The 22,299-nt window shown below is 41.4% G+C and overlaps 1 protein-coding gene and 1 long non-coding RNA gene across 26 annotated transcripts in view; one reads left to right on the top strand and one right to left on the bottom strand.

The window, feature by feature from the left end:
- FHIT (fragile histidine triad diadenosine triphosphatase) overlaps positions 1-22,299 on the top strand; it is a 1,182,997-nt gene that overhangs the window by 1,119,744 nt on the left and 40,954 nt on the right. The window lies entirely within an intron of this gene.
- LOC148216754 (uncharacterized) overlaps positions 14,684-22,299 on the bottom strand; it is a 74,487-nt gene continuing 66,871 nt past the window's right edge. For 9 of the 16 annotated variants that reach the window (XR_015794980.1, XR_015794978.1, XR_015794975.1 and 6 more), the window contains one exon: positions 14,684-19,083. This is a non-coding gene — a long non-coding RNA (uncharacterized LOC148216754). Of the gene's footprint in view, positions 19,084-21,611; positions 21,719-21,813; positions 21,877-22,299 lie in introns of all 16 variants that reach the window. The other 7 variants (XR_015794984.1, XR_015794983.1, XR_015794988.1 and 4 more) reach the window with 7 other exon arrangements.

The raw sequence follows: 22,299 nt of genomic DNA on the forward strand, positions 1-22,299 counted from the left end.
CAAAAGTGGAACGTTTTACTGCCACATTTTCACAATGTAATGGTGGGTTGTTTGGAGTCAGCACACACATGGGGATGTACGGGGGGAATGGGGCACATGATTCACAACACAACTGATGCAACCTCAAACAGATGTCGCCATGCCATTACATAATTGCACCATCCACAATAGCATCATGGTGCATGTGTTGTCAATTTGATGCCGTTGTCACTTGCCACAGGCATCTATGCTTGGTGTGTATATGGGTGTGTGTGTGTTAAAGGGTAAGAATGGGTGTGTTTCCCCTCACAGAGGCCTAGTGTGCCCTTAATCTCTCTTCTTTGACCATTGTTGGCTAAAATATCATGTTGTTCAAAAACAGACCATGAACTTGAGGCTACAGATGTGATGCTGGAGAAGTGCGTGTGACGCGTTGGCCATGGCTTGCTTACCCTGGCCTATATCTATAAAAGGCCATACAAAACTGGCATTATAGCCACACTAATTGTACTTTAATAAAGGCATCTTGTTGGTTTTGTTGTGAGATTTTGATGGTGCTGCATTGCCGCAGATTTGTTATCAGAACCTGCATCAACCAACAATTGTTAATTTACAAAGCATAGCAGTCAATGGGAGTTTGATTGATTTGCTTCTGCTAATTGTGACTAGGGAGGGGGGCTAGTAGTTAATGGTTGTAATAGGAGTAGTAATGGGAGATGGTGAGGAGCTTAACCTTATATGGCCAATGAGGCCGGACCTGGTTGCAGGCAAGGCCAGTGGGGGCCTGATGGCCAGGAAGGAGCTATGTATCTGTGGGAGGAAGGAAAGAGGTCACCACCTGGTGAAAAGGAATTGAGGCGCCAGGGCAACAAGGGGAAGGGGGATAAATAGAGGGAAGTTTTCCAAGGCTTTAGTTTTAGCAATGTTTTGTTTCAAGCTGCATGTACCACACAATAAGGAGCATTTATCTGAACCAGGCCTGGTTTCATGAGAATTCTTCTGAATTGGGGTTTGGACTTTGTGGACTTGACATTTGTTCTGCGATGACCCAAAGGAGCCTTGAATACGGCCGATCCTCCTTGTTGTGTGTTCAGACTACGTACATGGTCCATACCAAGTGAAAAACGAAGCATTTAATTGAAACCATATTGCTATGGCTTTTGTGCCTTGTCCCCCTGGTAGTTCTGCTATTATACTTTTAGTGCATTATTCTTATTACGCAGCGTCTCATAATGTTGTGGGTTTGTTGCAGCAGTGTTACGGCCTTTCGGTGTATGTTATGCCCCCCTTTGGGATGAAAAGTTTTCATTAAAAAGCAGGTATAAATAAAAAAACACATTAGGAGAGGAGTGAGGATATGTATTTTTATTTATTTATTTATTACATTTCTCCCCCACCCATCTCCCCCCAATGGGGGAACTCTGGGCGATTCACGCAAAACATTAAAACCATAAATATATATCAATACATAAAACATCCATTTAAAAACATTACTAAAAAAGGAAAAGGAGACTCCGAGAAGATGAAGAATCTGGGGCTGAAGACAGCAGGCCTCCATGGGGATAAACTGGCAAAGCTGTAGAAATGGAGGAGCAGATTTTTGAAAGAAAGGCCGGGGGCGGGGGGGGGGGGAGGTAGGCAAATTGGGTTATCAGAAAGAAAAAAAGACCCTCAACCACTGAATCGGTCTCTTTGTTCTGCTCCATTGGTAGACAGAACGGTGAAGAAAGAATGGTGCAGCTTCCGGTTCATTATGTTTTTATGCCCCTTTAACAAACAGCCCAAAAGGTCAGGTGACAAGCGATGTTATTTAAATAGCAGCCCACATTGTGGACACGTAGCAGCCTGGTAATGTATGCCTGCAGGGTTATTTTTAAATGCAGGCATTGTTTACATATGCAAATAAGGCCAATCCCCCTCCTCAGCTACTTTGCATAGAGGAAAATGGCTACCTCCTCATTCTTTTGAAAGAGCTGGTATTCTCGTAATCATCATCATGGGGGAGTGGATTTGGCTTCATTTCACAACTGGGTTTGTCCTTGTTGATGCAGCTACCGAGCAGCTTCTCTGGCCCTAGATAAATTAAGCAGCCCTTGGAAATAACACAACAAGGCTATGTTGTTTGAAATGTGTGTCATCAAATAATAACTGCTTGGCATTAAAGCTTCAGAGAACTGTCTCCATGCTTAAGATGGAGCAGCTCCCATAAGGGAATTACAGGTCCTGGTGATTTATTGGGGCTTAAAATTAAACATCTGAGGCTGAATTAAAAGCAGGTGTTCAGCAAACAGATCCTCTAAAGTTTCCAGGCTTGCCAGCCAGCTGAAGGGTTATCTGGAAAGCAGCTGGTAGTATAAATTAAATCCTTTGAATACCACTTTATGCTCAAACTTGTGTACACATGGAATCTCATTTATCTGTACATTCAGCCTTATTTCCCCTTGTGAGCAAGGTACAGAATGCATGGAGAAGTGTGGTTTCTGAAACTGTTTCCAACCCTGTCCTAATAATGCTAGCTAATTAATTAACTAAATAAAACAGCTCCACTGTAGGTCACATGACTGGGCAGGAGGAAAGAGAATTAGAATAGAGGAGTCACCAACTTTCTGATTCATTCAAAACTCCAGGGGATGGACCAGGATATTTTTTCCAAATTCTTTTTCTCCACAGCCCCCACCCAGATTGGGCCCATGTTCAAATTCAGCCTTTCTTTTGTCAGTTTCTTTTCCCATCCCAATTTTGAATCCAATTTATTCTGTTTTTGGAGTTATCTTGCTGATGGGTTGATAGTCAGACAAGAGTCCTGGGTCCTTTTACATAATTTATTTGCAATAATGCCGTGAGTTGAAAAGAACAATGTTACCAAATCTGGGCTGTAAAAATCTGGATGACCATTGGATGGCAACAATAAATTTCTAACCCTTTGTTGCCATCTAATGCCTGTCTCAAATTCTGTAGTCCAGATCCAGTATGCCTAGTTTATTTTGACTGCATGCTTTTGGCTAATTATTAAGGACTGTTACATCTGCAAGAGTTTAGTGCACTGCATGACATAAGTAAATAAGTAGATCTTGTAGATCTTTGAAAGAGTGCTTAGTTTTGACAGATATTTGAGTGAAGCTCTCCTTTGAAGTACTTCCACAAAGTACTTCAAAATCCTGGGTCTGCCTTTGAAGATGGCTTGTAAGTACAGCTGGTGCAGGAAGCGGTAGCCTGACTGCTAGTTAAGGAAAACCATCATTACAGAGTTATACACATCTTGCAGTTCCAATAGAAGAGAATATCTGTAGCTCAGGCTTGAAATGTGGAGTCCTTGGTCCTCTCCAAGCTTGGTTGTTCACTTGTAGACATTTTGTTACCCAACTAGGTAACATCATCTGTGCTAGTGAGTGTCATCTAGTCAGGTGTTGATGTTACCTAGTTGGATAATGAAACATCTGCGAGCAAACAATCAAGCTCAGAGAGCACCAAGGACTCCACACCTTGAGGTTTCTGGATTGGGTACTACTATGCTTCCAGGCCTTTTCAAAGTGCTGGTTATCATCTAGAAAGCCCTATATGGCATGGTACCAAGATTTCTCAAGTACCACCTTGTCAAGTATGAGTCTACTACCTATCCTGTGTGAACACTGAAAGAAGACCTGCTAAGGATACCATCCTCACTTGATAGAGGGTCTAGTCTAGGAGACAGACCTTCCTGATAATACCTTCTACCTTCCTCTCACTCAGGATGGCCTTTAAAACCATTCTGTTTCAATGGGCCTTTGGGCCCTAGGATTATTACAGGTATCTATTATTTATTATGCTATGTGGATTGATTACGGTATTGTTTCTCATATTTGAGATATTCTGTTTTGGTGTGCTCCTTCTGCAGCCACATAGAGGTCCATAAATACCAGTAAATAAATAAGTAGAAATGAAACCTTGCTTCAAATAAGCCCTCAGGGTACTTTGCTTGGAAGTGACCATTTCTGCGCACATGCAGCACGGCCACTATTTACAGAACGGATGGGATGATTGAGACAAATTGATGACAAATGTTTGTTGAAGCAAGCAACCTACCTTAGAAAGACATTTTCTGTCTTATGACAGCAAATTGTGACTCTATCTAGGTGTACATTCCTCTGTTGCTTTTTGCTCAATGTATACTCCCACTAGAACTTGTTATAAAGCATCTTCCATTTCCAACACCTCTGAACTGTCTGTTGTGTATCTTTAGGCTATTATTGTAACACAGTGGATAGATAGAGATTTTCTGTCACTTCCCTGCCATTTGAAATACCAAAATTTGTTCTTCTTGAGATTTTGCTAAGCTTCCCTCCCACTGAGATTTCCCCATCTAGATTAATCAAGTAGCACTGACACCCGTTCATATCACACATTTTTCTTCTCTGCATTATTGGCCTTATGTCCTCAATAGGTTAATATACTCATCTTACACTCTTTTTGCATTATTCAGTATGATTACTAGTGTCCATAATTTATGACTTACGACAGCTACTGTGATGTATTTCATAGGAGTAGAGCCATACTGTAACATCCTACTGCAACATTGACTATCCTGTACAAAGGGAACAATCAGACTTGGTCATGGCTTAGATTACCTGGCCTCGGCTTTTGCTGTGGTAGGTACGTGTGCCTTGTGCAGAATAAGCAGAGTTGCCCGTTTAGATAAATGACCCTGCATATGTAGCTCTCTGGAGTCCACAGAATATGCATGAGTCTCGATAGGTTTAAATTTAATCCTCTGTTTTAGCTCAAACTTCTGTGTGACCTTGATTAAATATTAGAATCTCCATCTGTGTGCGCTTGCATTGTTCGACTACATACCGGAAAATATGAAATGTGGGCATTCATGACATACACATATATTGCACGTGTTTCCACTAACAACTGCAGTTGATTTAAAAAATCCACATGGACACAATATGCTAGATGAACAAAGCTAATTTCTTGAGAATAGTTCACAAAGATCCCAGCTGGTATGGTAATTCAAAGGGAAGGACAAACATCAGTATGAATTACAAAGTCTAATAGCATAACACAGTGACTAAGGCAGCACAAAGGGGCAATGGGGTGATTTGATTGGCAGGTGATTCAGTCAATTCACCACACTGAAGAAGATGCATAAAGCAACATTCTCCTTTCCATGATTTTCTACCCACGTGCAATAATTGTACAGAAACCCCTTGCCCTGAAGTGAAGTGGCTGGTCAAGGTGGATCAGATCCTCTGAGGCAGAGTGAGGCCTCCAGAGATCCATTCCAAGGGCCAAAGCAGATCATGTCACTTCTGCTGGACATTGTGTTCACTGTGCACTAGCTTCATATCCAAGTCAAGTCACCCCAGCATTTTTTTTCAGCAACAAAATTGCCAAGCATATAGGGAAATGTAACAATTGTACCATAATTGGGTAGGTTCTCTGGAGAACCCAGCAGAATCTAGTGAACCTTTATGAGATAAGACTCTCGGCAAATAAAAATGAAGCTATAGAATTTACTACTACAAGATGTACTCATGGTTTCCAAACTGAGCATCTTTAAAAGGGAATTAGATAAATTCATAGAAGATAAGGCTATTGATGGCAGAAGTGAAAATGGCGATCTCTTTCCTTCATGCTGCTCACGGAGGGTGGCTGGGGAACAAAAGCAGGAGGGTGCAAATTGCTCTCGTATACCACTTGTCCCATGGGCATCAAATTGGTCACTATGGGAACAGAATGCTGGGTTATAATGGCCTTGATCTGCTTCGCGGGGTTCTTTTCATGTTCTTAATAGGGAGCATTCATATAGCTATCAGGGGTAAGAGCCATTGATAGAGCTATAAACTGTCTAAATCAGCACACCTGTTAGTGATGAATGCCATACATTATATCCTGGGCAAGAAAGTGCTTTGCTTTTCTGTGTCTTTTCTGAATCTACTGCCAATCAATTTAAGTGAGTGACCCTGAGAGCTACTATTTGGAAAGAAAGTACATTCCTTCTAATCTCCACTTTCTTCATCCAGTGCGTAATGTTACGGGCTTCTATTATGACACTCCATAGTCTTTTTTCCCCTCCTTCATAAATCCAAATGCCCCAAACTTGTTAGGTATCTTTGTTAAATTAAATAGATAAAAACATCTGTGCTAATTTTGATTGTCCTTTTACAGTTTAGGAAGCTGGGTTAAGATCTAATATATACTTCTTCATTAATGGGGACTGGGCTTCGAGATCGTCTCCATCCTGCATCAACGTATATCCCAGGAGATTTACATATCTCATGCAGGCATTTGAAAAAAGGTGGAAGAATCATCTGTACTGATGGGTATATTATGTGAACAATATGCTTTGCCATTCACATGTTGCCCTTGTACTGAGGACCAATGCAGGAAACGTTATTTTGGCATGTGCTTTTCAATGAACTGACTAAAGTCTCATGTCCTAGAGCAGTGTTGTCCAAACTTGGCCACTTTAAGATGAGTGGACTTCAACTCCCAGAATTCCCCAGCCAGCATGGCTGGCTGGGGAATTCTGGGAGTTGAAATCCACTCATCTTAAAGTGGCCAAGTTTGGACAACACTGTCCTAGAGTAATCTGAAGTTCAGAATGCTGTAATTCTTTGAGATGCACAATTCTCCCAATTTTGTGTTGCACCGCTTAACTCAGTATTGCATGCAAAGATTTGTATTTTAGGGAAAGCTAATTGTAGGACAATAGTAGGGGAACATGGCAGGCAAAAAATGGATATTCAGTAGGAAAGCTGCATACAAAAATGTGTGTATTAAGAAAAGTATATATAAAGTTGCATACATTCGGAGAAATTGCCTATGAACAATATAAATATATGTGTTCAATTACATAAAATGATGGAAATTTGCCAGGCGTCAGTTAGTGCTGAATATATTCAAAAGTGACATGGCCTGAAGAGAGAAATATTAATCTAACCCCTGGTGTTCATTTGCCTTCACTGTGTGAAAAATATGACAGTAAGCTTGAAAGTTTGCATGAAACCATATTGTAATGGTATGTGAGAAAGGCCTTGAAAGACAGGGTGAAGAGATGCTGCCTAGGGAACAGTCAGATAAGAGAGGGCATAGCCTGCAGCTGCATAATGGGCGGAGAAAGAGGCTCAGAGGGGACCCTCCCTAGGTTCCCGGGCTGTAAAGGAGATGGCGGGAGACTTGTACTTTCAGACTTGCAAGATTCTGTTAATGTAGCCTTGCAATAAAGTAGAGAATTAACTCATCTGATCGTGTTTCCTGTCTGATCTACCTGGGAAGGCTGACACATATGGTTAATGCAGCACTGAATTATAAGGCCAGTGGTTGTGTAAAAGCTGTTTCCAGCATTCTGTCTTTCAGATCTCCCTTAATCTCATCTGTTCATAATCACAGTAGCAATCATTCTGTTCCCTACCTCTGAATTAAAGGTCAGGAGCAAATTGCATATCATAATAAAGGGTGATGTAAGTGCATTATATGAAATATGATATTTGTGAAAACTTTTATTATTTCTCGTTATTCATAGTTATCACTATCAGTGGTTTCGTTCCAAGCTGGGGGTGGTGATGGCGAAGAAAATGCAGCTATTTAAAAGAAATCCATTTTAATCTGAACATTTTACAGTGTGTGGTTATGAGAAAGTGTAACCCTTGCAGCTTTGATTGCTAATGAATACGCAATATTAATCTTAGCAACAGTCAGGGGGGAAGGAGAAGGGAAAGAGGTGATGTTTTGCATTAAATCAAGGAAATGAGCAAGTCGCTCAGGAATAGGTTATGGTTTTAATATTCTGAATGCAAAATGTGCTGCTCTTGGAAGCAAAAAAGCAAAAAAAGAAAAAGAAAAAAACCCAGTCTTGTTTCTACACCAGTTTCTCCTTAAAGCACACATGATGTAAAGATACATCATATATTTAGCCCTTTGCAGGAAACTCATGTTTTTCCACACAGCAACATTAATTGCTGAAAATGAAGTGCCCCTCTTATCTCAGTTTCTTTTTTCTTCTTTTTAAAAGAAACCTGAAGGAGGTTGACCCCACCTGCTTGCAAACTGGCTCTAATAGACGTAAATGAGTCATAGGCATTATTATGATTGGAGGGCTTTGGGGCCAGTTATACTATTTAATTAAAGAGGCAATGAAGTCTAGAAATGGCAAAGGCTGACATACTGACAAACCAACGTGAGTCTTGTATCATCACTGCTCCACTTGGCACAGCTAGAAGGCAGGTAAGGCAGCCATCCTCCTGAAAATAAGCAGGTTTTCCTTCTTATCGATTTTGGGGATTATTAGGTGTGATCCTAGGAAGTGCTGGAGGATCGCATGGGAATTCTGTCTGGGAGAAAGAGGCAGATGGCCACAACAAGGAAGGGTTGTAGCAATGAAGGTCAAGATGAGACTGGGGTGGAGGTGGAGGTGGAGGTGGAAATGGAGGCAACCACCAAATGAGAGACAAAGATGAAGGGAGTGAAAGCAAGGAGACCATACAGCTAAAGTGAGTCTGTTTTTTATTCTTCCTCTCATCTTTTCTTCCCCCGTTTTTATTCTCTCCCTCTACTGATGGCAGTAGAGAAGAAAGGCAGATCTCACGGCTGTTCTTTTCCTTTCAGCAAAAACAGTCAAATCTGTGCCATTCATCAAGAGAATATGTTTGACACAGATGAGCCTCCAGATGATGCCCAGTTTTTGCAGCCCAGATTTAGCAGCTTTCACGTAAGAAGACTTGTGTGCACATTTGTGGGATTTGTGTGGAGAGAAATATATTTTCTGGGTTTGGGTGCAGAGGCTTTTCCCTGCGCGTGGGAGGATGGATTAGAGCGTTGGCAGCCATGGCTTAGATGGTCTTCCAAAAGGCTGATCCATGTGCAGGAGCATTCACTGTGGTCAAAACATTCACCATGCACATAAAAAATAGGCATCGCTTTGATTGCCCTGCTCTGGGTGTCCTCTTGACTTTTTTTTTTTTTTAACCATATCCCAGCTGTGTGCCTAAAAGGGGTGGCTACGTTGTAGGTAAGGAGCCTGTTTAAGCACATGGGCTAGTGCCGTGTACTCAAAGAACTGTGTTTTGCCCATCAATTCCTAACTCTGTCAAAAACATCAAGGAAGTTATTATGCTGGATCCACCTATTTTCTTGAGTGATATAATTTTACTTTTATTTGAATAATTATCGTCTGAACGGATTTCCCAAGAGAAAAAGACAAGATGGTGCTTTAGTTTCGGCTTCATTTTCCCTCTTCTGAATTCACTTTTTCCTCCTTATTTGTGTCCTACACAGGGTGAGCATTGGTCCCTATTTATCTATAAAATGCCCCGAAGTGATATTCTTAAAGGGGTTTAGTCCTTAGCCATAGTTTTGAAATATGAATAATGGAACTGGGCAGAGATCCGGATTCAAAGAAGGAAAGGTGATTTGGAGTGTTGTGGGTTTGCATATTGCACTTCTTAACGCTCCCTTAAATCAAACCATGATTTCCTGGGTTCACATGGCGTCAGTTGCGCAACCTAGGAAAAGATGCAGCTTCTCTCCAGAGTTGCCAAGTGATGTGACATATGACACACCCTTCAAATCTCCCTTTCCACTCCGGATCACTGCACAGCCCAAATGAATTCAGAGACCTGCATGTGCACTTTTTAAAAAATCATGAACGACAACTGCAGCAATCCTGAGAACAGGAACTGGAGACCATCAAAGCCACTGAAACAGGGAGACCAAGCTACCAGCAGTCCAAGTGATTGTCCAAACCCAAATGCTTCAAAAGGCTCATTACAAGGCAGCTGCAAAATTACCCTGAGACTTATTTCTGACCCTACTGAAGCAAATTGCAGGGCAATAAGTGCCAACTATGATTTCTTTGAAGAAAGAATGCTTGCTATTTCACATTCAATAATTGGTACATAAGGTGGCTACGATTGCTTCCCCCCCCCCCCCCCAGATGGGGAATAAAAGAGAGAGAGAGAGAAAAATCACTTGTAAATCTTGGGATTACGGCACTTTTCACTTGGAGCGCTCTGAGTTTATTTGTTAGACACCGATCTCCTAGGGAAAAAAAAAATATCAACATTTAATTAATAAGCTTAATAGCTTTGAGGTGATCCGATCAATATGAAGAAAGCCCACAATGATAGGAAGCATGAAATATTGAACTGGTGAGGGCAAAGTACAAGATTTGCTTTAGAATTGATTGTGCCGCGTCACTGTTGGTTAGCTAGGAACGTGTGTAGAGAGATGTACTCCTCTTTTTGCTGGAGATCAAAGCAATGGACCAGATGAAAGCCTAGAACGGAGCTTAGCAGGCAAGGTCCTCTCAGCAAGGAATCAATGGCAAGGAATCCTAGGGGAACTCAACATAGAGGATATGCTTTGTGGACTGGAAAGTTCTAAGTTTTGTCCCCGGCATCTTAAGCAGTAGGCAAAAGATGGTGGAGAGATTCCCCCTGAGGTTCTGTAGAGCTGTTACAGTTTGAATAGACGCACAAAAAGTCTGACCTGGAATAACGTACCTTCCAGAATTAAATTAATTGTGTGCTGTGAGCACATAATTAACTTGTAGAATTCATTACTAATATTCATGACTACAAGATGTAGCAATGAGCACTAACTTGAATGGCTTTAAAAGGAGATTAGATGAATGCATGGAGGGCAGGCCTAACACCGGCGATTTAGTCTTACAGAATCAATGTTACATCCTGGCTGGTGACAACATGCCTACAAATATCAGCTGCAGGAGAGAACTGCGGCACCATCTCCCGCTTGCCCCCTCCCTCCAGAGCCATTTGATTGGTCATTATAAGAAATGAAATACTGGACTGATCTGGGCCTTGGCCTCATCCACTTGGGCTCCTTTTATGTTCTTATATTCAAAAAACATTTTGGCTATAGGCGCCTTAATTGGACTATGCACTCTTTGACATTTTTGGGGGGAGGTGAGTGTAAAATGCTTCAGATCCTCTATGAATTCAGCACCTCTCTGCAATTCATTAAAGCAATCTGATTTCATTACGCTCCTGAGAAGCTAAAAAGAAAAAGTGCTGTTGCTTTATGGAATTCACTCACGAACAGTAATATGACTCGTAAACCAGCAGCACCTTTTTTTTCCAAGCTCAAATATTAAGGTGATTTCATTAATCACAGAGAACTCTGGCAGTCCCACTTTTAGGACATTCAAAGCACTTCTTCCCAGTCATTTTCAAAGTGTGCCCAACCCTACTTCTTAGCTTCTGTTAAGCAGTTATTTTAGAAGCCTTTGGTTTGTGGCTATCTGCAGCCAAGCCTGAAATATGAAATTTCCTTTCCAGGGAGGTTAAACCAGACCCATCATTAGTGGCTTTTAGTCTACACATAGGAAATATACTCTCCTATCAAGTTTTTAATGGATAGTGCTGTTCCTTGATTTTTAAATGGTTGGGCTATTTTGTTCTTCTGGTTTGTTTTTTGTTTTAATTCTGTATTTTGTACATTTCTGTTGGGGCCTACCTGAGACTCTGCTATCTCAGAAACTGGTTGAAGCAAATTCTGTCTTTGGTTTCCCTTACCTCATTAGATAGGTTTCAGTCCTCCTTAAGAAGACAACTCAATCTTGATTTGGCTTATTCTGGCTTTTCAGTCCTGACAAAATCAATTCTAACCTCAAGATTTGGGATCTACACCTTCAAAGAGATAGAACCAGACTTCCCACTTACATTATAATTTTAAAAATACCCCTTTTTGGTCCATCCCCAGATACTTTTCTGACATCTTACACATTTCACACAGAGGACTTTTCACCTTGGCCCAAATTGGAAAGTTATCTATTAGTGTGGCAACAGCAGATGTATCAGCTTCCCCTGTGAAAACTGTATCTCTATATATTCCAATAGAGCATCTTAAATACTGTTAGATTGCCCATCATATATCAAGTAGAGAACAAGATTTATTTATTTATTTGTTTGTTTGTTTGTTTATTTGTCTATCAAACTTATCCCCGCCCATCTCCCCGCAATGGGGGACTCTGGGCGGCTTACAGCATATTAAAACAATAAATAAATATGCAGTTAAAATTTATAAAAACACATTTACACAAAGGAAGAGGAAAAATCCAGGAGGCCAGTGGAAGCAACACCAGGCCTCTAGGGGGCTAGCCAACCCCATATCTAATGACCTCCCTCCCCACCCCAGGCCAGATGGCAGAACCAGGTCTTCAAGTCCCTCCAAAAGACCTGGGGTGAGGGGGCCAATCTCACCTCCGGGGGCAGGATATTCCAAAGGGCGGAGACTGCAACAGAGAAGGCCCGCCTTCTGGACCCCGCTAGTCGGAGTTCTTTTGCTGAGGGGGTCCGGAGCATGCCCTCTCTGTGTGATCGGGTGGGACGGGATGAAGTTGTGGGGGAGAGGCAGGCAGTCCCTCAGGTAGCCTGGCCCCATGCCATGTACCTTTAAAGGTGATAACCAACACCTTGAATTGGACCTGGAAGCAAACCGGTACCCAATGCAGCTCATGGAGCAATGGTGCTATATGGGTCCTTCGGACCCCCAAAATAGCTCACACGGCTGCATTCTGGACCAGCTGAAGCCTCCAGATACTCTTCAAGGGTAGCCCCATGCAGAGCGCTTTGCAGTAGTCTTATGACACCTGTTGTTAGAAATCTTAATTATTCTTCTGAGCAGGAGGTCATTGTTTTCCTCCTAGGAGACCAAATTTCAACCATTTCTAGAAAGAATGCCAAACTTCTAAAAATAACCATGACTTGTACAAGTTATTTGGTGCCTCCTTCACACTGCTAAATGTTTCAGGTTTTCCTGTACACATTTATTGTGGTTTTATGGTTGATACATTGTTGTATTGTTACATTTTAAAGTTTGGTCTGGGAACTGTAAATAAAAATAAATACTCACTTGGAAGGAAATATGTGACCTCAGTGATTACTTTGTATCTGATGGTGTGGAATAACTGAAGTGAAGTGGCTTAGTGGGGTCCTTTTGAGTAATCTGGATTTCAGTTTACTGGGAGTCTCACGTAGGAGCAAGTCATAATCTTTTATTTGGTCATTCAAAGAAATAAGCATATGGACAAAGGGGATAAGCCATATTTAAACTTCCACCTCATTCAATGGACTTAGATAGCTGTAAGCCATACAGGGTCATTTGGGAGCCTGGCAGCTTATTAATAAATAAATAAATACATGCACAGTAACATTGTATAGGTGTTTTGTTGACAATATGAAGGTTTACCAGCTGGCCACCTTTAGCCCCAAATACCCAGATCCTCTTCAGAAGTATATCCATTCAGCATGAAGAATACTGAGTATTCAGCTGAGCGTGTCTCAGAATTTTTCCTGTCATTTGAAACCATGATCAAGCGTGTTCAGCCAAGACCCATACGAATCGTATGCCTAATCAAGCAGACATCTCTAGATGCGTCCTTACTATTAGATCTTTTTTTTTTTTTTAAGCAATATGTTGTGCAGTTTTAGGCTGTATGCTAGTGTTGGCTTTTTGTACCAAAGCGGCAGGAAATTTTCAGCAATCATAATCAGAAGGGGCTCCAGAGGTTGCAAAAAGGTTCCCTCAGGGAATCTTGGAGCTGCAGGTTGCTCAACCCTGCTGAAGATGCCTTCCATAGTTCATTTTCCCCTCAGACATATACATGATTACATTAAATAGCAATTATTTTCCTTTTCCATCTAAACAGTTGTCCTGAAGTGGTTGAAGGCAAATTGAATAATAATAGATACATTGTTTTGTTGCTATGAAATAAATAATACAGTGGTACCTCGAGATACGAACGTCTCTACTAACGAACTTTTTGGGTTACGACCAGCTCCGGCCACAAAAATTTACCTCGATGTGCAAACTCCGCCTTGGGGTACGGCCATTTTTCCGCCCTGACACGTGGTCTGTGGCCATTTTTCTGCCCCGACACATGGTCCGCGGCCATTTTCCCGCCATGCGGTGCGGCACCCGGCCGTTCTCCCGCCACGCCGGGCCGCGCCGCACCACACCACGCCGCGCCCGGCCGTTCTCCCGCCGCGCTGCGCTGTGCCGTGCCGCGCCCGGCCGTTCTCCCGCCGCGCCACACCATGCCTGGCCATTCTCCCGCCATGCCGGGCTGCGCCGCACCACACCACGCCGCGCCCGGCCGTTCTCACGCCGCGCTGCGCCGTGCCGCACCCGGCTGTTCTCCCACTGTGCCGCGCCTGGCCTTTTTCCCGCTGCGCCGCACCACGCCACACCGCGCCACACCCGGGCATTCTCCCACCGCGCCGCGCCGCGCCATGCCACGCCCAGCCCTTCTCCTGCTGCGCCATGCCGCGCCCAGCCTTTTTCCCGCCGCGCCGCGCCACGCCCGGCCGTTCTCCCGCCCCTGACGCGTGGTCCGCGGACGCCAGAACGGATTAACGGTAATTACATTGAATCTTATGGGAAAATTTGTTTCGGGGTGCAACCAAATTTGGAGGGCGGAACGGATTAACCGGATTTACATTGAACCCTATGGGGAAATTTGCGTCAGGTTATGACCAACTCGGGATACGCCCAGAGTCACGGAACGGATTAAGTTCGTATCCCGAGGTACCAGTGTACTTGCAGACACGGGAGCATGTGTCTAAATGGAATTTTGCATTCTAGGACCTGGAAATATTATGATTGGGAAAGATATCCCATCCTCATCCCACACATGAATCAGTTGAAGGAATGTCTTCTTTTCTTGTCGTTGTGGTGTTGCGAAATAAAAGCAGCAGAGACAAGAAGTCTGGTGTTTTATTTGTGATCATAGATATTATAAGGAAATAATTCTGTGATATCCATTGATAACATGATCCATGATGTTATTAAGTGAGAATGTCCTGGAAAAAGTGTGATTTCTTAGGTAAATAGAGAAATGGCCCCTTTAAATGTCTGTGCTGCAATTTGGAAAACTTGCTATTATTAGTGGGTCTCGTGTGTTTTGTTGGAATAACCTGATAAGTATAGAGTGCCTGTATTGGTTTATAAAACTAGAATGGTTCTGGTTTTGTATCAGTTCATTTCAGTATTATTTATCATAATACTGCCTAGCTCTTCTCCTCATTCAGAGTGTTTGTGCCTGCAAATCATTTTTAGACCTTATTGACCCCTTAAATACATTGCCCCTATATTTTGGTGCACATGTATGTCTCTCAGTATACAAGTGATCTGGAGCTTAGAGCATTAAGCCAATATATTCTTAGAAACAGAACTGTGTCTGTTCAGTGGGCTTTGGAAGGTCTTCAGTTGTTGTGTAATCAGGAAAATGGTGTATTCTCAGAGAAAGCTTGTTGTTGTTCAGCCATTAAGTCATGTCCGACTCTTCGTGACCCCATGAACCATATCACGCCAGGCCTTCCTGTCCTTCAGTGCCTCCCAGAGTTTGCTCAATTTCATGTTCATCGCTTCGGTGATGCTATCTAGCCATCTCATCCTCTGCCGTCCCCTTCTCCTTTTGCCTTCAATCTTTCCCAGTATCAGAGTCTTTTCCAAAGAGTCCTCTCTTCGCATTAGGTGGGCAAAGCATCTTGTTATAAGCCACCCCGGTGTAAAAACAAGCATTTGGTCACAGTGCTGTGAAATTCTGGTCGCTTGGGGGGACACATTCATGGCCTCTATGTGAACTGAAGACCTCACACATTCAAATGAATACCTCATCAGGATTAGAGGCTTAGCAGAAAGGAACAAATATTCCTAGACAGCAGTTTGCAATGACCTCTTCTATTTCTTCTTGATCTGTCTGAAGAGGCTTTCCTGATCACAGGACAATATGGTATACTGGAAGCTGCTTTGACCAGGTCAGATTCTTTGTCAACCCAGTTCATATTTCATTGGGCAGCAGTTCTGAAGAGTTTTCAGTCAGTATCACGATGATCTTTGTAACCGGATCATTCTGTTCTGGGGAAACATTCTGGAGGTGTTTGGAAGGTTCTGGAAGTAAATACTTGGCACATCTTAAATTACTTCCAGGTCACAGGATTTACTTTTAGAAACTACTGAACCACTCACCGAATTGCATTGTTTGGGAAGAGATTTGGTATAGTGCAGTTGGAAATGGAATATTTCTGGATCAATACATTTTGCAAAAACTTTCAGCATAGTCTTTACACCTTCCTTTAACCTCATTGCCTTTATTAAAACTCCATGATTATTCTTAAGTAGCCCTACATTAGCTATTAATTTTTTAATGTTTTCTGTAGTCCTTAAAACATCTTTCATTTTCTTTTTCTTATTATTTTCCTCTATTTATTGACCATCTTAGTTGAATTCTTTAGTTGTCTTTTGTCACTTGATGTTGGAACTCTACATTTGGCCATTGATTGCTCCAGCTTTCATCCTGTCTGTCGCTAGTGAAGATGGCAACTTGTGCTGAAAGCCACTTAGATCTTTTCTTCTTTCAAATTTTGGAAACATTTTTTTCAGCTTCACTTTTTGCAGTGTTGCTTATGTTAGAGCTACCAAATGTGGGCAGAAAAATCCAAAGAGCCAGTAAAAAGAAGCAAAGAGTTTTCCTGGTCTCTCTGCTGCCATTGTATGGTTATCTGGACGTTGGCTCTACTTATTTCATATAATTGTAGAATTGTGGAGTTGGAAGAAAGCATAAGGATCATCTAGTCTTGATCTTCTCAATGCACAGGTAAAACAATTAAACCATCCTCAAGAGATGGCTTTCTAGCCACTTCTTTAAAACTCCTGAGATGAAGAACCCCAACCTCCATAAGCAGACTGTTCCATTCTTGTACAGATCTTACCATTAAGATGTTTTTCCTTACATTTAAAGCAATTTTCAGTAGCTGCAACTTATACCTACTATTTCTGGCCCTCATTTCTGTGTCCATGGAAAACAGTTGTTGATCATCTGCCATATAGTTTCCTTATATGACCTGACATAGGTATCATAGCTACCCTAATTCTCTTTTCTACAGACTGAACATCCAAGTTCTTTCTGCTGGTACTCACAGGGGATGTCCTCAAGTTCCTTTATAATTTCTTCCAAGAGTTCTTCAGGTTCTTTTTTGCATCAGTTAAGTATTCTGAATCTGTTCTTTATATTGATCGTATATTCAGATTATATGTCCTCCACGTCCAGGTGTAGGGTCTGCATTTATATTGTTTGAAACAGGTGCTGCCATCAAGCAAAATAGAATAAAAGGAAAGGAAAGGAAAGGAAAGGAAAGGAAAGGAAAGGAAAGGAAAGGAAAGGAAAGGAAAGGAAAGGAAAGGAAAGGAAAGGAAAGGAAAGGAAAGGAAAGGAAATTCTTTTAACTTATCTTTTCCTGTATTTCCAGGTTCCATTATTTCTATAGATTTGGCATTCCAATCACACATTAGAACTACTATGCTGTTTCTTCATGTTGTGTTAGCACTTTTTGCAAATTTCTGTAATATTTCTCAGTATCTTCCACTGTTGCATCTGTAGTAGGAGCATACATTTGTATAACATTTATGTTCACTGGCTTTCCTCTAATTCCAATAGATATAGTCCTGTCATTACTGTATTTTTCATTTTATTTATTTATTTTACAGTACTTATAACCCTCCCTCTCTCAAAAGTCTGGGCAGCATGCAACGTTGGAACAACAGCCACAAACATAACATGAAACAGTCTGAAAATATACTAAGCAATGGTTCCTTTTTGAGGGTCACTGCCACTTCATTCCTTTGTATGGTCCAATGCCTTGAACGATGTATCACATAATCATCTGATTTAAACTGACTAATCGTTGTCCACCTAAATTCATTTATTTCTAAAATACTGAATTTAGTGTCTTTGAGAAATTTAGTTTTCCTTGGCTCATGATTCTCATATTTCATATTCCAGTTTTATGTGTCTTTGTAAAAAGGAAGAGTCCTTTTTTCAATACTAGCACTATTAATGATTAAACTTCCTGGAGGTTTTCATTTGTCCAGATCATCATCTACAGAGCTACTCATAAAAATTCTATGTTCTTCTAAGTTGAGAGAAAAGTACCTTCTGACCACATCACTTGGCACCCAATACAGTTTTCTTAGCAACAGTGCTGACATTGTCTTCTTCCAGATTTCATTTTGGAATTTCTAAGTAGGCTGGCTTCTCTGATACTTGTATAATCCCACCAACCTTCCCTACCTTCCCCCCCAAAACAGATTAGTCTTAAGTTTCACATATCCCCTGTTGACCTTATTAACAAGAGTGGCTCTACTAGGAGCAACTATTTCTGATAGCATCATTCTCAGGTTCATTGAAAGTGGTCATCCCCTGGGGTGGGGTGGGGTTTCCATAGTCAATCTTCTATTTAAAGTGCTTTTACTTCCCGGAACAGTTTTCATATATCGATTTAGATATTTTATTGGTTCCTTTGTGGTCAGCTACCCTGAGGAACAGTTAATGGATTAGAAGGATGAGATATACAATATAAACTGCCTTAGGCACTCATTTGATTATGAAACAAACAAAGTAAAGAAACCCTAAAGCCCCACCAACTGCATCATCCAGGGGTTTTCTTGCCAATCTTCATGAAGTGCTTTGTCATTGACTTTTTCAAGGACACTTTTTTAACTTCCCAGTCCAGCCAAGATCCCTGGATTTTTGAGGTGGTCCCTCATCCAAGGACTAACCAGACCAACCTTGCTTAGCTTCCAAGAATAGACAAGAATGGTTAGGTACTGCCAGCTGCTGCAGCAGGTTTATAACAATGGTGTATAAATCAAATGAATAAAGCAAGTTAGAGAACCAAGTTAAGGTTGTTGAAACTTACAGTTCAACAACATCTGAGGCCCAGGTTGCTTCTTCCCATTATAAGAAACACATACATAGATATAAGTGTACTATTAGTTGTGCAAAGGTTCCTTTGTTGTTTTGTTTTGGGGTTGTTAGGCTTTTTTTTAAGGGTGGGTAATTTCATCAGGCTAATATCCATGCCAGTGTTCCAGAACGCTGCAGAATCCAAACGGCAAAGTGATCCGCAAATGCAATGGCATAGTATAGTCCATGGCTGTGGTTTGTTTGCAGTTGGTTGGTTGGTTTGCTTTGATGTCAGGTGCGACACTAGGCACCCCCGTCACTACAACTGCACTCATGTAGTTTTTCTGCATGACACTTTTGTATAGTATATGAAGTCTCTTCTGAGCGGCAAAGGTTAGATTCACCATGGGAGGCTGCTGGAACAAAGGGAATAAAATGTTAAAATGTCATGTTTCTTCCAATAAAGACTAGAAGCCATTGGGTGATAAGGATGATAATAAAACCCACCATTTCTAATCATGCTAGTTCCTGGGCCTGCTAACCTAAATAGACATTTCCTCTATTGATTATAATGGCCTTTCTCCCATTTCCTGGGATCGGCTTATTTAAACTTGATTTAGATTTGAGAACCCACTGTAGGGTGCCCTCAATTTGAGAGGCAATCATGAAAAATGTAGTCTCTCACGGCAGTGTACTGACTCTGCCGCCAACAAAGTTAACAGCATTTTGTATGAGAATTGGAACAGCAGTTTCTCTTAATGAAAATATCATTGTTCAAAGCACATTTTCACTTGGGTAACCAAGTAGGGCTCATTTGTAGCAAAAATGAATATGAATATACTAAATAAAACCTGTTGTTTAAGTAACCAGATAGAGGTAACTTTATGACTCTGTCTCAGTGTGCACAACCTTATTATAAAGGCAATCACTGAGTAAGGAAAGATGTGGGAAGATTGCCCTGTTCTGTTTTATTGTACAGTTATTCTACATTGTCCATGATTTTGTTCTGTTTTTTTTTCCTTCTTCCTCTGTCTCCCTCTTACATAAACACCCAACTTCATTCTGTATCTGTAGCACGGGTGAAAAATAAATATGCAATATATCCCCATACAAATTCCCAATCATGCATCATATTTCATACTACTTGGTGATGTTCTAATTGGTGTGCAACTGGGGTTTTTTTGGGGGGGGGGACTTTTTTCTTTTTTAAGTTCTTCTCTGTGTGTGTTTGTCTGTGTGTGTGCATGCGTGCGTGTCCTGCCAGGGCTATTTTGCCAACAAACAAGACTTAAATACAAAATGGCTGATCTGTGACCAGCATTTCCTCTTAGGCTGGGAAAGAGAGCTGTAGAGTCCAAATTTCATTTTGCACCCTGTTGACTTCAAGGCATGACACCTTAAAGGCTAACAGATACATTATCACACTAGCGTTTAACTGCAAGGTAACCAAAGCCTCCCCAATAAGGTAAGAAAGCAATTTGATTCTCCTCTGTGAAGGTTTGTGTCATCTGTGTTTCTTGTTCTCCAGTTCCAGCAACCAAAAGATCCTTCGGGGCATGTACTACATATACACGTAGCCTCTTTGGGTGCTTCAAGTTGAAAGAGCACATACGTAGTACATGGATTATGTGTGCAAAGAAGCTGCTACTGGAGCTACTAGACAATGCCTTGGAGCAATGTCAAATAAAACAATGCCATGGCCCCCCTCACAAGACAATTCTAAAGGGATGTCCCACCCTAACTTTGTCAGAGTAAAGCACTTGTAAAGACTAAGGCTAGTAAGGCAGGATTCAAAGGTTTGTAGGCTAGAGGGATAGATAGACGGTTTTTGACTTCCTAGCCTTGGGCTGGAAGAGACCTACTGGCCCAAAGTCATCCAGCCAGCTCCCGTCCCTAATATATCTCACATATACGTGTACCTGTTGTCTGTTGCTGGGCAGGGAGGAAAGGATATGGGGGAATGAAGATGAGACACATAATTGCTTTACAAGGTCCAAACACAAATCAGCAGTTAGGTGGTATGACCAAACATTCTTGCACTGAATAACTAGTTGACCCAGTAGTACAACAAGAAATCCTAGTATTTGCTTAATTCACAGAAAAGAGCATTAAAGATGAATTCCAATTCCGCTGTTTTGCAATGAAATCGGCTTTTGTAAATTTACTTCTCAGAGATGGCCATTTTGAGATGAGTGACTGAATGCCTTGAGAAGTTGAAATGTTCCCTCACTGGTTTCTGGAATGTGCCATTTCTGAGATGAGATTGATGTCCATTTATTCTTTTGTGTGAGGACTGGCCAATTGGTCCATTGTATCTTATAACTGGGCACTGCCAAAGGATAATGACACAAGCCACCCTGGAGAATAAACAAATGGACGTGCACTGATCTTGCAGTGAAAGCTGCCCAGATATGCTTTGGAACTTTCAAAAATATCATATTGCATCTCCCTCAAGATGTGCATATTCTACTGTGCCATCATAAAAGAGCCATCTCTTACACGTCTGCCTCTCGGTCCTTGCAAAGGTTTTCAATATATATTTTAAAAATCCAAAAATTTTGTTTCTTTCATGCTACACAGCATAAGGTAAAAGTAGATAAATCTCTGCATAGCTGACAATTCCTTTTTGCTTTCAGGAAACGTTACTAGGAACTGGAGATAAAAAATATTGAATTTTGAATTCTAATGTGTATTTATCTAATTCACACACCCTGAACCCAAACAATTACAGGTGTGAAAACTCATTGGAAGAGTGTGTCTGCACCCTCAATCTTGCAAAGTAAGACAGACTGCCGGTCCCTCCCCTCCCCTGAAAATATTCTGTTATATATTTCTAATTTAGATATGCTGTCATCACTCATGGGATATGCGTGTCCAGAGAAGGCCAGGGCCCTTTTGAGGAGCTTTTATTTTCTCTCCTTTAGAATCAGTTAAGCATCCATACCCAGCAATCTAGCACAAGGTCAAGACAGCACTACAGAGCAGCCAAGATCAGTTCCAAATTCAGTGTATTCATAAAGAATCCAGTAGGGAGAAGTCCAAAATGGTCAGCTGCAAGTTAAACAAAATCAGGAAGAGAGTTCACTAATCAAAACTTATCTGACTGAGCTGCCCACAGGAGGAGTGTTGATTTTAATTATACTTACAGGATGATTTCTTGGGATCCACAGCAGGGCCTGTCCTTTATTTTGAAAGCAAAGCAATTTCACCTGGCATGGGAGTGTCAAGGAGGAAAAGTGAAACTTACCAATCAATACTTTGGGTGCCCTGATTAGGTGCCCTTGAGTGGTTCCTTTCAGTGCCTATTTAGTATAAGACTGAATCATAGAAAATCAACCTGAGATGTGGGCCTGGGGACATCTTTTATTTATAAGAATGGTGTAGTGACTGAAAAGGGGGATCTGGTTCCAACACAAAGATTGCTATTCACATACATATATGTATACACACCAAATTATTCTCTTTGGGGGTAAGCAACTCTATGTAGAGTACAAAAAAGGAGAAAAAAGTGTAAGCCAAAGGAATGGAGCCATGAGATAAGAAAAGACAGTTAAAATTAGTTTATACCCAAACAATTCACTGTAGTTCTCCATCCTTTGCAAAAGTTCCACCGTGCTCATATATTGACTTTT

This window comes from Python bivittatus, unplaced genomic scaffold, assembly GCF_059951505.1.
Source record: "Python bivittatus isolate LINGU-HERP-01145 unplaced genomic scaffold, Pbiv_v1 ctg000080_np1212, whole genome shotgun sequence".
In the NCBI taxonomy this organism is placed as follows: Eukaryota; Metazoa; Chordata; class Lepidosauria; order Squamata; family Pythonidae; genus Python; species Python bivittatus.